The sequence below is a fragment of the Cricetulus griseus genome (assembly GCF_003668045.3).
Source record: "Cricetulus griseus strain 17A/GY chromosome 1 unlocalized genomic scaffold, alternate assembly CriGri-PICRH-1.0 chr1_1, whole genome shotgun sequence".
NCBI lineage: Eukaryota > Metazoa > Chordata > Mammalia > Rodentia > Cricetidae > Cricetulus > Cricetulus griseus.
The window spans coordinates 133,559,166-133,574,774 of record NW_023276807.1 but is presented as its reverse complement, the minus strand read 5'-3'; the positions used below and the strand labels follow the sequence as shown (position 1 = coordinate 133,574,774).

At 38.6% G+C, this 15,609-nt stretch overlaps 1 protein-coding gene across 11 annotated transcripts in view; it reads left to right on the top strand.

Moving 5' to 3' along the window:
• The window catches only part of Apbb2 (amyloid beta precursor protein binding family B member 2), a 318,116-nt gene that overhangs the window by 99,406 nt on the left and 203,101 nt on the right, over window positions 1–15,609 (top strand). Inside the window, exon 1 of one of the 11 annotated variants that reach the window (XM_035453339.1) lies at window positions 7,731–7,752. The exons of the other annotated variants lie outside the window; for them this stretch is intronic. The gene's annotated coding sequence lies outside the window, so the exon portion shown is untranslated. Of the gene's footprint in view, window positions 1–7,730; window positions 7,753–15,609 lie in introns of those variants that run through there. 11 annotated transcript variants of the gene reach the window in all.

Sequence of the window (15,609 nt, the reverse complement as noted above, 5' to 3'; positions counted from 1 at the left end):
GGTGCTGCTCTAGAATGTATTACATAGGGAAGCAGGTGAATAGAGACCCCAAGAGCCAAATCCTGGGCTTAGTTCTTCATGTTCTGTGTCACTTTTTCTTGTGATAAAGCTAAAAATGAAGTCATTAAAACAAACAAACAAACAAACAAGAGGTAGTGGCTTTAGAGACAAACTGGGTTGTCTCTTGTGTAATCATTTCAATAAGTAAATATTTTTAAGTGTCTTCTATGTGCCTCAAAGCCAGGGACAGCCATTCAGCATATACTGCAGTAGAAGTATGTGAGGACAAGGTGCAGAGGATTGGTTGTGCAGGGATGAAGGGCAGAGAGAAAGATGGTTTCTGGGTGGCATCTCAAAGCAGAAATCAATGACCATGAGTTATGAGTGCTGCTAGGTTCTGAGAGAGGGCTCAAAGATGGATAAGGTGCATGCCTTTCTTTTGAAGACCTTGTGCTGAGTTAAAGGACAGAAGACTATGATAAAGTATAAATAATACAACATGTGTTAGTCTTAGGATATAGCCAGAAGATCATGAGCTGAATATCAGCCTCATAATTCTATGTCCTTAGACAAGCTTATTTCCGAGTTACTGACTGATCATCTCTTTCTTCCAGTATGGGTATAAAGTGGTAACAATTATTTTACAGAATTATGATGCTATTCTTTTTAAAGTGAGACCACATTGCAAGACATTTAGATTTTAGGGATTATGCAGTCACTGCCTCTTCAACATGTACACCGTTGAGCTGAGTTATTCTGTGACTGGTTTTCACCTGCTACTTTTTCCTTCCTTGGATTTCTTTTCTTTCACGGGGTTCTTCAATGGCAGAGGTGAGATTAAAAAAAAGAAAGAAAGAATTTCTCTAACACTAGAGAAATTACATTACTATTTGTATTGACCATGACCTCCATTATAATCTTACTTTATTTAGGGTGGGTATAGAGTACAAGTGATCATGGCTACTGGCTTTATAGGTTACATATAACTTTCCACATGATATGCTAGCATTTTGCCAAATCTACTTTATCTCTATTTTCTTTCGCTTTTTTGGTATCTCTGTCTGTAGATAACTCTTTTCCTCCTCTTCCTCCTGGTACATATTCAAAGTATAAGAAGCAGATTCTTCAAAATTGAGTTAGTTGTAGAAGTCAGGACCTTCTAGCCTTCAAAACTTCATTGTATATCTCCCAAGCAGGAGGATGTTCTCACAAGTAACCCATAACACCATAGTCACTGCTAACAGATAATATTTGAATACATATTAAAATCTCTCTAATCATTTCATTAATATTTTAACACTTATCCAAATCCAAGACACAATCATGATCATTCATTGCATTGTGTCTCTTTAGTTTACCTTAGTCTAGAACAGTCACCCTAACTTTGTTTAGTTTTTATTGTTCATGGCCTTGATACCTTTGAAGGTACCAGGACTCTCATCTGGTAGAATGAGTCACAATCTGATTGACTCATTGTTATCTAATGATTTCAGATACATAAACACATTTGGTACAGGGTTTATCTTCTGAATGATTATGCCAGGCATCACTTGGATGAGGTGATCTTCCAGAGGTCTGCATTGTGGGAACACATTTCCCCGGGGGAAAGTGATGGACAACATGTGGGAGGGGACTCTGGAATGTGTGAGCACTATGTTCTGCAGTAGTCTTTCTCTAATAATTTAAGCATCTATTTATGGTCTTTGGTTGAATCAGTGGATACCTTTTTTGTGGCAAGGTGGTATTCTGTGGGTGTTGATATGTTGTAATTCATCAGTGGTGTGTGTGTGTGTGTGTGTGTGTGTGTGAATAATAACAGAGAATAATTTTATGGAGTCATTTCTCACCTTCCACCCTTACTTCTTTTCTGAGAATCAAACTCAGGTTGTCAGTGCCTTTGCCTGCTGAACCATCTTGCCGGTCTAATATTACTCTTTTATAATGTTCAAACTGTCCCACTTTGGCCAGTAGGTGCCCCTTCCAACCAGCTCCGATGTCCTTTAGTCACATCTGCACACTGTTGGAGCACCCTTCTGATTTCTGGCATAGTGAGATGTTCTAGACCTTCTTTGTGCTGACTTGGACCCAACTATTTTTCCCCCCAGGTTGTTAGAATATTTAGATCAAGATCTGGGTCTTTTTTGTTGTTTATTTGTTTGTTTGTTTGTTTGTTTGTTTATAAATTCATGAAAGCCAGGACAAGTTCATTAATCATTTGTTTAGGTCCCCCTTCGCCCTCTGGCATTGGGAATTTGGATTCTGGTAGGAAGGAGAAGGCCATGCAGAGCAGAGGCTTGCAGCTTTGGACCAGAGGTGGCAGAAGGATGCTTAAAGAAACATGGTCATTGCAAAGACAGATTGAGAGGGTATTGGAATTTGGCCCAGGATGTGACTAGAGAGCCCATGAAAATAAAATGCTTTCTTCTTGTTTTCCGGACAGATTGAAAATTGGTATATTTCCAATAGCAGCAAGAAGATGTTTCCTCTGAGCTTCTCACCTGCTGATTCCTAAAGCCAGGGAGATGTTTAGTTTCCACACCAAGAATCCTGTATTTTCAGCCAGTGTCAGGTCTGCATCCATGGATGTATCTTACCATGTCTCTTCTTTAAAAAAAAAAAAAAAAAAAAAAGTTTATAGCTTTTATTTTGAACACTCATGGTAAGATTGAGTCTGTGGATTTGCCTGCTGATGATAGTATTTGATTATTAGTCACCAAAGGTGCCTATGTGCAGTATTTTAGACCATAGCTTTTGAAATATTAAAGCCAAGAACTTCAAAATTATTTCCCAAAGCAATCGGCATGCGTTTGTTGTGATAGGTTCCTGAGGGAACTCTTGACCTTGGACAGACTGATTTTTCTGCAACTCAAAATTTCCTCTAAAATTTATTTTTAAAAAGTAATAGCATAACCAAAGTGTATGCTTTTTACCTCTTCTGTTTTTTTTTAACATAAACTAAACATGAAGTTGTTGTTGTTGTTTGTTTAAACATAAACTAAACATGAAGCCAGTAGTTTGACAGGGGAACCGTTGAAAATACTTTTAAAAACAAAAGTAAGTCTGAAATGAGGGTTTTGTTTTTCTGTGCTAGCATCTTGGGAAGTTATAAGACAAAAAAATACTTGCTATATACTTTGTGTAGCAATCACATGATTAGTAATTACTTATGCACTAGTTAAAATGCTCTGTAAGTTTGTAAAACCTCCGAACATAATCAGTAGCTTTAGATATTTTAAAATTTACTCTTCGACAATTTTGTGTATGCACTTTGATTACATTCTCTTCCGGTGGCCTTCCTTTACCTCCCTCTGCTTCCTCTAGATCCTCTTCTTCCCAAATGCCTCTTCTACTTGGATGTCTTTTTCCATTAATGACCCATTCAAGTTTAATCAGGATTACTCACAATATGTATGGGTGTAAGCTTGTTTACTGGAGCACAGGCGGCTTCCTAGTGGCTATATTACTGAGGGTAAACGACTCTTCCTCTCCCTGCCTTTCCTCCAGTAGTTTTGGAGGAACTGAAGCAAAAGGGTTTTGAGTTCAAGGTGAGAGAGTTTCAAAATTCTTGCTGAGAAAATTTCAATATAGCCAAGTTCCTGGGAAGGTTTTACCAACTGACCTCTCTTTTCTTTCTATAGCTCCCTCAGTTAGGTTTGCCTCCATCCATCCTTGCCTTTGTCTAATCTTGATCTTATCTGAAGGTACTCTATCGAGAACACAATGACTTTATTAAGGACAAAATTTCGGGTACTTGCACAGCTTGGATATAGTAATATACAAGCTGAAAAAGCATCTTTCATCTCAACTTTACTAAGTCCCTGACTGTCGGAGCCAGTACAAGCAGATTATGGTTTGGTCTTTGCAGTTGCTTTATGTACTTTAAACACCTCTGTTGGGACTGTATTTGACCTTGACTGTGAAGTAGAAAATGCTTGGAAAGGTTTGGCCTCCCAGCTGGGCCTCCTACATGGCTCTCGATGACAAGGAAGCTCTCTGTGCTTCTTGTTCTTGGCCTGGCCCAGGGGTAACATTAAAATGGGCCTCAAAGGAGAATATCCCATGCAAATTGAAGAAAATAAAAGTTATCTTGTTCCAACTCTGCTCTCTGAAGCCATCAGGTTTTCAAATATGAGTTTTTTCCCTTCTAATTTTTTCTAGGCATAAACACTTTTAAGCAACATGGGGACAGTTTTTGATTGTGTTTTTTGTTGCTTGCTTTTCCTTATGATATTTTCCCACTTTAGTAGACGTTTTACACATTTTTTAAAAAAAACTTCATCTATTTTATGTGTGGGTTTAAATTTTTTAATTGTTTAAAGTATTACTTTAAAACTTCTTTGTACATTTCCTTTGTGTGTGTTGAAAACTTAAAATTAAAGAATCGTTTTTAAAAGTGTGTATTGATTTTTAAGGAATGAAAACTTACCCTTTTTGGTTTTCCTTTCTAGCAATTACAGTTGAGCGCTCCTGTCAGCTAGAATCTATTACCCCATTGTCATATTTGTCTGTTCAAATTGGTGCATTGATGCCTCACCTATCCTAACATTATTAGGGAATTTCTCATGAGTAAATTTATCACATAACTGACCCGTAAGTGTTCTTAGTCACAATGAACATTGGAAATTGAAATCCTTAAAACAAACAAAAAAAAACTTTATTGCAATACCTTGATGTTCTTTTAAATATAACAAGAAAAGACGTGATCATAATTTCATCTCTGCACATAGGTCACATGTATTCATATATGTAGTTGACTTTGATCACATGCATTCTGTGTGGCTCTAAAAAACACATGCCATGCAAACCCCATAGCATTTGTGGAGTTTGGGTACAGTGCTTAGAAAATCGTATGACTATTTTAAGCAAGTGAGTAAGAAATAAACAATACAATAAGCATGTGTGTTTGCCATGTTGTATTGCCTGCTATTTATAGTGAGCCTATGCCTTGAAGTGTTACTCCTTGTGGATTATTATAAAATAAGGGCTACCTGAAATTACATGGAGAGTTGGGACATGAGGTATGGATGAATGTGCCCCAGCACACGAGGCATGCTTAAGTGGTTGGTAGTTGCCTAAGGTCTGGGCTGTAGATGTTCTAGCAATTCTTAGGTAGCTGGCGTCAGCCTGGGTATAGTCTTTTGTGATGACCTAGTGTTTCCAACAGAGAAGCCATGCACAAACAGGCTGTGCTCAGATAGTTCTCTTGCTGCAGTATGAACCAGTGTGCCATGTGGTGAGACACAATGTCCTGGGGATGGCCGGCATGCGCGGTCCTCCTGTACCCATCTTGGTAGAACTGCTGTGCTATAAAAGCATGTAGAAAACAATCTGGCGTAAGAATCAACAATATATAAATGCTGGCTATAGTGGTAACAGTAATAAAAATGATGCTGATGTTGGTGTTTATGGAGTCGGCTGCTGTTTGGTTATCGCTGCTCACTATAGTGGCACTTCTTGTCTCTTTCTGATCCACTGATTTCTCAGGGTCTTGTGGCTTATACACGGCTTAATTCATCTAATGCAAGGTGTGAGTGGGAATGCTCAAGAAGGGCACAGCCTTTAGGTGGTAGGTTACAGGTGGCTTCTGCAGTGTCTACTCATTATGTTGTGTTATTGAATTATTACCGATGTAGCCAGCCCCTTGTACAGTTGCTGGGAAACTAATTCATGTGCTAAGTGACTGTAAATGCTTTCCATTTATTTAATGTGTGTATGTATACATGTGCAGATGTGCCACGGCATACATGTGGAGGGCAGAGGGCAAGTTGTGGAGATTTCTCTTCTCCATATGCATCCTGGGGTGACGTGAGGTCATCAGGCATGGCGTCAAGCATCTTTACCCAGTGAGCTTTCTCACTGGCTCTAAGTGAGGCTATTAATCATGCAGAATTTTTGTGTTTTCTGTTTTCATAGAAAACATTCAGGACTGTCATTTTCACACCTGTAGAAGTGAAGTGCACGCAAATGCATGCATCCAAAGAATGTTTAGAAGGTGTTGATCATTTTCTGTAGGTTGTTACTGTTCACTGCTGTGTTCACGAGACACTCCTGTTGGAAGGGGGTTGCTGGCAAGTGTGGTTTCAGACGGCCTTCTCTCCTATCCTAAACACAGCAAGGTTAGCCGCACAGATCACTAAGAAAGACATCCATTAACATGATCAGTTGCCAAGAAGCCTTGGGAGTTAAGGAATGGTAATAAGACGACAGATCAGAACACCGTCTAGACTTCAAAAGCCTTGTTAGTGCACTGTGAACAGAAGTAGCTTGCACGTCTCACAGTTTAGGAATCCCAGTGAAATCATGGTTTTAATTATGCAAAGACACTCCGAAAAGCAACCGGGCATTTTGATTTTTAATTTCTGATCTGACTTTGAATTTAAAATTTTGCTCCTACATAATTTCTAGATATATTTGGACTGCCTGACCTTTTTGGGTGATTGCTATTAATTCATAGACTTTGTGGGAAGGCAGAGCTGGCCTTCTGAGTTTTGTACCAAAGATCTGGAAAAAGCAAAGTCGTTTTTAATGTGTGTTTTAAAGTTCTATACTACTTCTCTCAGAAAGAGTGCGGTGGGCCTGTGGCTTTTCTGTCTTAATTCATGGCGTAGTGAATTCCATTGGCCTTTATGGGTTTTTAGTTTGTAGAGGACTTGGGAAACTTCTTTTCAGAGTCTTTCAAGTGATTAGGATCTAGACTTTCTGCATTGTTTCATTTCTTTTGTGTTTTATAGACATGCACACACACACACAGAATGCATGTATGTGTGATATGTGTGTGAGAGTGTGGCATATGTGTGCTACTGCAGGTGTGTACAGGTCAGAGGACAGACAATTTTTGGGCATTGTTTCTCTTCATCTCTTTGACCATGTGATCCAGGGATTGAACTCAGATTCACAGGTTTGCCCAGCAATAGCTTTTACTAGCTGAACCATCTTTCCAGATTACCTGAAAGAATGCTTTAGCTTGCATCTGCTGTAATTTCAGAAGATCAAACTTCTTTTTTGATTTCTGTAGGCACTGGCACACAGACCATACACATAAAAAAGAGTCTTAAAAAAAAAGTAACATCAAATTTCATGTATTTTATTATGTTTACTACAGATTTAATTATCATTAAAATGTGTCATTTTAAGTAATGATAAGGTACGACTCTTAGTTATGAGGATTATTTAATATTTGTATTAAAATATATCCACATATATATATATATATATATATATATATATATATATATACACACATATGGTGTATTAACATAGATGTAATTTCTTTCTTTCTTTTTTTTTGGTTTTTTGAGACAGGGTTTCTTTTTTTCTTTTTTCTGTTAATTTCTGTACAATGCCAACTCAACACGGTAAACTGGGATACTTTTTTCCAAAGTTAACAGCACAGCTAAAGTTTCCAAAAATTCAAATTATATATGTATATATATATATATATATATATATATATATACCAATAATGGCAGTATGTTATGCATCAGTAGCAGCAACAGCTTTTCCAGGTTCTGCAGTCATTTGAACAAAATTATAGAGACATCCCAGCACACTTTAAAAGAAAAAAAAAGTAAAAAACAAAATCCCAGAAAACAGCACAGTTCTGTTACTCTTGTGGTACCTGACACCATTTTTTTTTTTTTAATTAGCTTCTCAATCATCATCTGGAAGGAAACTATTCTGAGCAACATCATTAAAAACAGCTCTGATAAAGCACAGTCACTACTATGTATCATAAAGCAGGTCCACATATGAGTGAGTATATATCATGTTTGTCTTTTTTGTGATTGGGTTACCTCGATCAGAATAGTTTCTTCCAGTTCCATCCATTTTCCTGCAAATTTCAAGATTCCATTGTTTTTTTCTGCTGAGTAGTACTCCATTTTGTAATTGTACCACTTTCTGCATCCATTCTTCAGTTGAGGGGCATCTAGGCTGCTTTCAGTTTCTGGCTATTACAAATAATGCTGCTATGAACATGGTTGAACAGATGTCCTTGTTATATGAATGTGCTTCTTTTGGGTATATGCCTAGGAATGGAATTGCTGGATCTTGTGGTAGACTCATTACCATTTTCTTGAGGAGTCGTCATACTGATTTCCAAAGTGGCTGTACAAGTTGGCACTCCCACCAGCAGTGGAGGAGTGTTCCTCTTTCTCCGAATCCTCTCCAGCATAAACTGTAATTGATGTTTTTGATTTTAGCCATTCTGACAGGAGTAAGATGGTTTCTTAGAGTTGTTTTGATTTGCATTTCCCTGATGGCTAAGGATGTTGAACACTTTCTTATGTGTCTTTCAGCCATTTTAGATTCCTCTACTGAGAATTGTCTATTTAGTTCTGTACCCCATTTTTTAATTGGATTGTTTGGTGTTTTGGAGAATAGCTTCTTGAGTTCTTTGTATATTTTGGAGATCAGCCCTCTGTCAGACATGGGGTTGATGAATATCTTTTCCCAGTCTGTGGGCTGTCGTTTTGTCTTGCTGACTATGTCCTTTGCCTTACAGAAGCTTCTCAGTTTCAGGAGGTCCCATTTATTAATTGTTGATCTCAGTGTCTGTGCTACTGGTGTTATGTTCAGGAAGCAGTCTCCTGTACCAATTAATTCAAGGGTATTTCCCACTTTATCTTCTAGTAGGCTCAGTGTGACTGGGTTTATGTTGAGGTCTTTGATCCAGTTTGACTTAAGTTTTGTGCAGAGTGAAAGGCTTGGTTGGGTCTATCTGTAGTCTTCTACATGTTTGCATCCGGTTATGCCAGCACCATTTGGTGAAAATGTTCTCTTTGTTCCAGCGTATATATTTGGATTGTTTGTCAAAAATCAGGTGTTCTCAGGTGTGTGGGTTAATATCAGGGTTTTCAATTCTATTCCATTGGTCTACCTGTCTATTTTTGTGCCAATACCAAGCTGTTTTTCAGGACTATAGCTCTGTAATAGAGCTTAAAGTTAGGGATGGTGATGCCTCCAGAAGTTCCTTTATTGTACAGGATTGTTTTGGCTATCCTGGGTCTTTTGTTTCTCCATATAAAGTTGAGAATTGTTCTTTCAAGGTCAGTGAAGAATTGTGTTGGGATTTTGATGGGGATTGCATTGAATCTGTAGATGGCTTTTGGCAAGATTGCCATTTTTACTATGTTGATCCTGCCTATCCAAGAGCATGGAAGATCTTTCCATTTTCGGGTATCTTCTTTAATTTCTTTCTGTAGAGACTCAAAATTCTTACGGTACAGGTCTTTCACTTTTTTGGTTAGTGTTACTCCAAAGTATTTTATGTTGTTTGTGGCAATTGTAAAGGGTGATGCTTCTCTGATTTCTTTCTCCACCAATGTGTCATCCGTATATAGTAGGGCTACAGATTTTTTTGAGTTAATGTTATATCCTGCCACTTTGCTGAAGGTGTTTATCAGCTGTAGGAGTTCCCTGGTTGAGTTTTTCGGGTCACTTACGTAGACTATCATATCATCTGCAAATAGTGAGAGTTTGACTTCCTTTCCCATTTGTATTCCCTTGATCTCCTTTTGTTGTCTTATTGCTCTAGCAAAACTTCAAGGACAATATTGAATAGGTTTGGAGAGAGTGGACAGCCTTGTCTTGTTCCTGATTTTAGAGGAATTGCATTGAGTTTCTCACCATTTAATTTGATGGTGGCTGTTGGCTTGCTGTATATTACTTTTTTTTAAAGATTTTATTTATTTATTTTTTATGTATACAATATTCTGCTTCCATGTATATCTGCACACCAGAAGAGGGCACCAGATCTCATAACGGATGGTTGTGAGCCACCATGTGGTTGCTGGGAATTGAACTCAGGACCTCTGGAAGAGCAGTCAGTGCTCTTAACCTCTGAACCATCTCTCCAGCCCTGTATATTGCTTTTCTTATGTTGAGGTATTTTCCTGTTATCCCTGATTTCTCCAGGACCTTTATCATGAAGGAATGTTGGATTTTGTCAAAGGCCTTTTCAGCATCTAGTGAGATGATCATGTGATTTTTTTTTTTCCTCAGTCTGTTTATATGGTGGATTACATTGATGGGTTTTAGTATGTTGAACCATCCTTGCATCCCTGGGATGAAGCCTACTTGATCCGGATGGATGATTTCTCTGATGTGTTCTTGGATTCGATTTGCTAATATTTTATTGAGAATTTTTGCATCAATGTTCATGAGGGATATTGGTCTGTAGTTCTCTTTCTTAGTTGTGTCTTTGTGTGGCGTGGGTATCAAGGTCATTGAAGCCTTATAAAAAGAGTTTGGTAATGACCCTTCTGCTTCTATTGTGTGGAATACTTTGAGGAGAATTGGTATTAGCTGTACTTTGAATTTCTGGTAGAATTCTGCACTGAAGCCATCTGGCCCTGGGCTTTTTTTTGGTTGGGAGACTTCTAATGACTACTTCAATTTTATTAGAGATTATAGGTCTATTTAAGTTGCTTATCTGTTCTTGATTTAATTTTGGTAAGTGAAATCTGTCCAGAAAAATTGTCCATTTCCTTTAGATTTTCAAATTTTGAGGAATATAGACTTTCAAAGTATGACCTGATGATTCTCTGAATTTCCTCTGTGTCTGTTGTTATGTCCCCCTTTTTATTCCTGATTTTATTAATTTGCATGTTCACTCTTTGTTGTTTGGTAAATTTGGATAAAGGTTTGTCTATCTTGTTGATTTTCTTGAAGAACCAACTCTTCATTATATTGATTCTTTGTATTGTTCTCCTAGTTTCCATTTTATTGATTTCAGCCCTCAATTTGATTATTTCCTGGTGTCTGCTCCTCCGGGTGTATTGGCTTCTTTGTTTTCTAAAGCTTTCAGTTGTGCTGTTAATTCTCTAGTTTGATTATTCTCCTGTTTCTTCATGTGGGCATTTAGCACTATGAACTTTCCTCTTAGCATTGTTTTCAGGGTATCCCATAGGTTTGGATATGTTGTGTCCGAATTTTCTTTGAATTCTAGGAAATCTTTAATTTCTTTTTTATTTCTTCCTGGACCCATGAATTGTGCAATTGGGTGTTACTTAAATTCCATGAGTTTGTAGGTTTTCCGTAGTTCGTGTTGTTGTTGAATTCTAATTTTAAAGCATGGTAGTCTGATAAGACACAGGGGGTAATTTCAATTTTTTTGTACTTGTTGAGATTTGCTATGTTGCCAAGTATGTGGTCGATTTTAGAGAAGGTTCCATGTGGCGCTGAGAAGAAGGTAAATTGTTTTGTATTTGGGTGGAATGTTCTATAGATATCTGTTAAGTCCAATTGTGCCATAACTTCTATTAGTTCTTTTGTTTGTTTGTTAAGTTTCTGTCTGGTGTTCTCAAGACAGGGTTTCTTTGTGAAGCTTTGGAGCCTATCCTGGCATTCGATCTGTAGACCAGGCTGGCCTCGAACTCATAGAGATCCTCCTGCCTCTGCCTCCCGAGTGCTGGGATTAAAGGCGTATGCCACCAATGCCGTCCTATATACATGTAATTTCTAATTCTAATCCTTTTCTAAATTCTAAATATAAATCCATCAGGATTAATGTGGGTGCCAGCTGGGAGGCCTGGGCAGTCTATAGGACTTCTAACAGTGGAGCCGGTGTTTATCCCTAGTGTACAGATGGACTTTGGGTGCCCATTCCCTGTGGAGGGATACTATTGCAGCCCAGATATACCCAAATGATGTGACAGACTTTGATGATCCCCTGTGGAAGACCTCACTATCCTTGGGGAGTGGGTGAGGGATGGTTTGGGGGGGTTGGTGGGGGGCATGGACATGGGAAGATGAGGGAATGGGGGGATTGATATGTAAAATGACTGTTTCTAAAATAAATAAAAAAAATCCATCAGGAAACAAGAATTTCAAAATTTTTTACCAAAACCATTTTTTGTTATAATGAAATATTTGCAGTAGTTAACTATTATTGGCAGAAATACAAGTATGTAGGGATTTATTTAGCTGATTATTGTCTTACAATTATATATTAATTTTAAAGTAAACCCTTAGTGTTGTATGTTATTCTATCATGGAAGAATATTTGAAAGTGGATTGTATTGGAAGGCACCAATCCATCTGCAGAAATTGGAAAGACAAAGATTAATTTTCTGGGCTTTGGGATCCGGGGTCTTTGCCAGTTGTTTTTGTCAGAAGTCAGTGTCCCCAGACAGCGAGCTGCTTACACTGTTTCCCAAAGTACTTAGTATTTCTTTAAAATCAAATACAGTCTCTTGTGAAGTAATTTTCCTTCCCTTATTCCAAAATACTCCCCTTTGGGACACATCGTGGTATTGTTTTGAAAGTTTTATTTCTATTTTGTAGAGGCAAGGTGTCCGAGTACTTTGTGTATAGTGGCAAGCTAAAGACATCCTTTGTGTGACCGGAGGGACTGTGTTGAAAGATTACTGATTAGTACTAAGCCTGGTGCCATGAAGGAACATGTGTACGCATGGCAGTATGTTCACAGTTACTCTTAGATTAGAAGCAAAGTCAGTAGACCAAAGCAACAACAGCAAAGAAGGATGCCATCTGGAAAGGTCCTACTCAAAAAGAAAGGCCTGGAACTGCTTACAGAGAGATTGACATGCCGTGAGCAGGGTGGGGTGCAAGAGGGGAGCTGCTCACTTTCAGATTGATTAACGTCACAAGCATCTTGACACTACTTTGAAAAGTGCCAGAGATAATTAAGTGTATGACTGGCTTCTATGAGAGGAAAATGAACAGCCCAAACAGATCTCACACTCAAAAAACAAACAAACAAACAAACAAAAAAACAAAAAAAAAAAACCACAAAACACACACACAAAAAAAACCAACCCTTCTATCTGGGGTGTGTGGGTGGTGCATGGCTTTAATCCCAACACTTGGGAGACAGAGGAAGGTGGACCTCGGAGTTTGAGGCCAGCCTGGTGTACAGAGCGAGTTCCAGGACAGCCAAGGCTATACAGAGAAATCCTGTCTAAAAAAAAAAAAAAAAAAAAAAAAAAAAAAAAAAAATCAAACCAAAACAACACCAAAAACCTCTTTTTTTTATATATTCAGGATTTTTTTTTAATTACATGTGTTTTATTTGTGAAGGACTTTTAAAATTATTTTTTATTGCTGTGTACAGGGTGGGATGGGAAAAGCATGTGCCCTGGGAAGCATGTGGAGGCCAGAGGACAGCTTCTCAGAGTTGGTTTTCGAACACAGGTCATTAGACTCGGCAGCATACATCCTTACTTGTGAAGCCATCTTGCTGGCCCATAGATGTGTTTTCAGAGTCTTCCTTGTTTAGCTAAGCATGCTGGCATGCCTGTAACCACAGTACTCCATTGGAGACTGAGTCAGGAGGTCTGGGAGTGAGGCCAAGCCTGGACTATCTTTAGTAGCCCCAAGTCAAGGAAACAAAAGAATAGCAAGCCACAATCAGAAAAAGGTCTTCTTGGTTTAGTCTTTGATTTAATTGTTTCAGAAAGAGGCTGTCTTGGTGACAGTTAGAAACATGCTCAAAAAAGTAGCCACTGTTTTAAAAGAAGTGAAAACAAGAGTTGTTCTGTCATCCTATTTCATATGTATATTTCTATTTGTATGCTAATAGTAATAGAACAATGTGTGCTACACATTGTCTAGGAACTTACATTTTCCACGAAGCTACAGTGTCCATGTTCATGAACAAGGCATAATTTTTAGTGAGAGAAAAACAGTTGGATCTCAGCCTCTCTTTACTGGAAGGCCACCCTGGCCTTCAGAAAGAAGCATAATTGTGGGAGATACTGGTTTCCTGAGAATAGATTTGTATTGTAAAATCTCTATGGTGTTTACAATAACCAGACATATTCTCACCAGAAGGCTTGTGGGGATAAGTAAGTGATCAGAATTGTGTCACTGTCTGGTACTTACTGCATCTATTGCTTTGAGCATCTTCTGTGGTCCCTTCATTATAAGTGGCTGGGTCATGTACTTTTGCTTGGCTACCCTAAGCACTATTTCTGAGCCTGTTAAAATTTTACCAGTGTATTTCTCTCTTCAAACACACCAGCTATCTGAGATAAAGTGATGGTACTGAGGGAGCATTTGGAGGATGTTGAGCTCTAACTCTCTTATGGAACAACTTGCAATCAGTGCTAAATAGAGATGTAAAAGTTGTATAGACCATGTGCATGATTTCTCAAATTTTAATTAATTTGTAAGCAAATACTTGTTGACCCACTATTAAATGCCAGGTATTAAGCTTATTATTCAAAGTTGATTAAAGTATGAATTTCAAATGCCAGGTATTAAGTTTATTATTCAAAGTTGATTAAAGTATGAATTTCAAATTCAGACACCAAATAACATGTGTTTAGCATGTACCACTGGACAAGCAGCACACAGGGTGTTCTCCTTCGAGGCATTCAACTACAAATCAAGTGCTATTCATTGACTCATATCCTCTACACCAAAACAGGAATAGAATGTCTCTGCTCTTTGAAATTCTTATCTCCCTTGGTAGTTTCTTAAGCATTTTGTATCTGCTGCTACTGCTTGCTAGGTTAAATTAGCAACTTGGTGTGTGTGTGTGTGGGGGGGTGTTAATTTATACATCAAAGTGGTAAACTTGGTGCAATAAGTAAGTAAACATTTATGATTATATATAAAATGTGGTCATAGTTTCTTATAGTAGGATCACTCTTACTTAGTTATATGATTTAGACTGTGGGAATAGGTGTCTACCTGGGAGACCTAACTCGTTGGGATTTTAGGAGAAGATGAGCCTTTTCCAACAGGCTGTGGTCGTTAGCTTCTAGTCAACAGTGTGCTATGCTGTGCCCTGCCTGGGATAACCCTTTTGCTGTTTCTAAGCCTAAGTTTGAACTGTCTTATAGCTGCCGTGTCTCCCCCAACACAGTGCACCTCAAGGCCATGTTCACTACTCTGCTTTGTGCTCTGAATCCCCTAAGAGAAGGAAGTGATGGCTTTTAAGAGAATGGAAAATGCATGGTGCTCAGTATTGTCTCTAGGCTTTGGAAAACTAGGGTTTCCTTTATCTACCAAGGGAGTGGCAGCGAGCCGAGAGAGGAAAGTAGCCTCTGGGGAGAGTCTGTTCTGCTGCCCTGCGAAGGGACTTTATCTAGCCCTCTGAGCTTAGCTGTTCTGGAAATAGAAGGCAAGGAGCTTCTTATTCCCATGGGTTCTGAAGGCCTGAATGAGAGATACAGTGGCAGAGTGGGGCTCAGAGACCATGGCTGTTCCTCCACCACAGAATCAACCAACAGTGTCCTGTGTCCAATTTCATTTTCTTCCATAAATTTCAATTTACACAGACACCATGGTTGTTCCTCATTTGAAGATTTTTCTATGATACATTATTGGACAAACCAGCACCATAGGGTGAACTCACAGTAGAGACCAGACCTCACTCTTACAGTCTGCAGCAGTTTAATTTTGCCCTCTTAAGGCAAAAAGAACCTTGTCCTCTGCATAATTGACTGTGAAAAAAGTGAGTTCAGACCCCCCAGCACCCATGTAAAGCTGGTGTGGTGGTGAAAGTCTCCTGAGCACTGGGAGAATGGTAACAGGAGGAGCCCTGACCGCACTGGCCAGTCTAGCCAATCAGTGAGCTCCAGATGCAGCTCAAAAAACAGGTGGGGAGTGGTAGAGGGGGACCCTCAAAGTTGTCTTTTT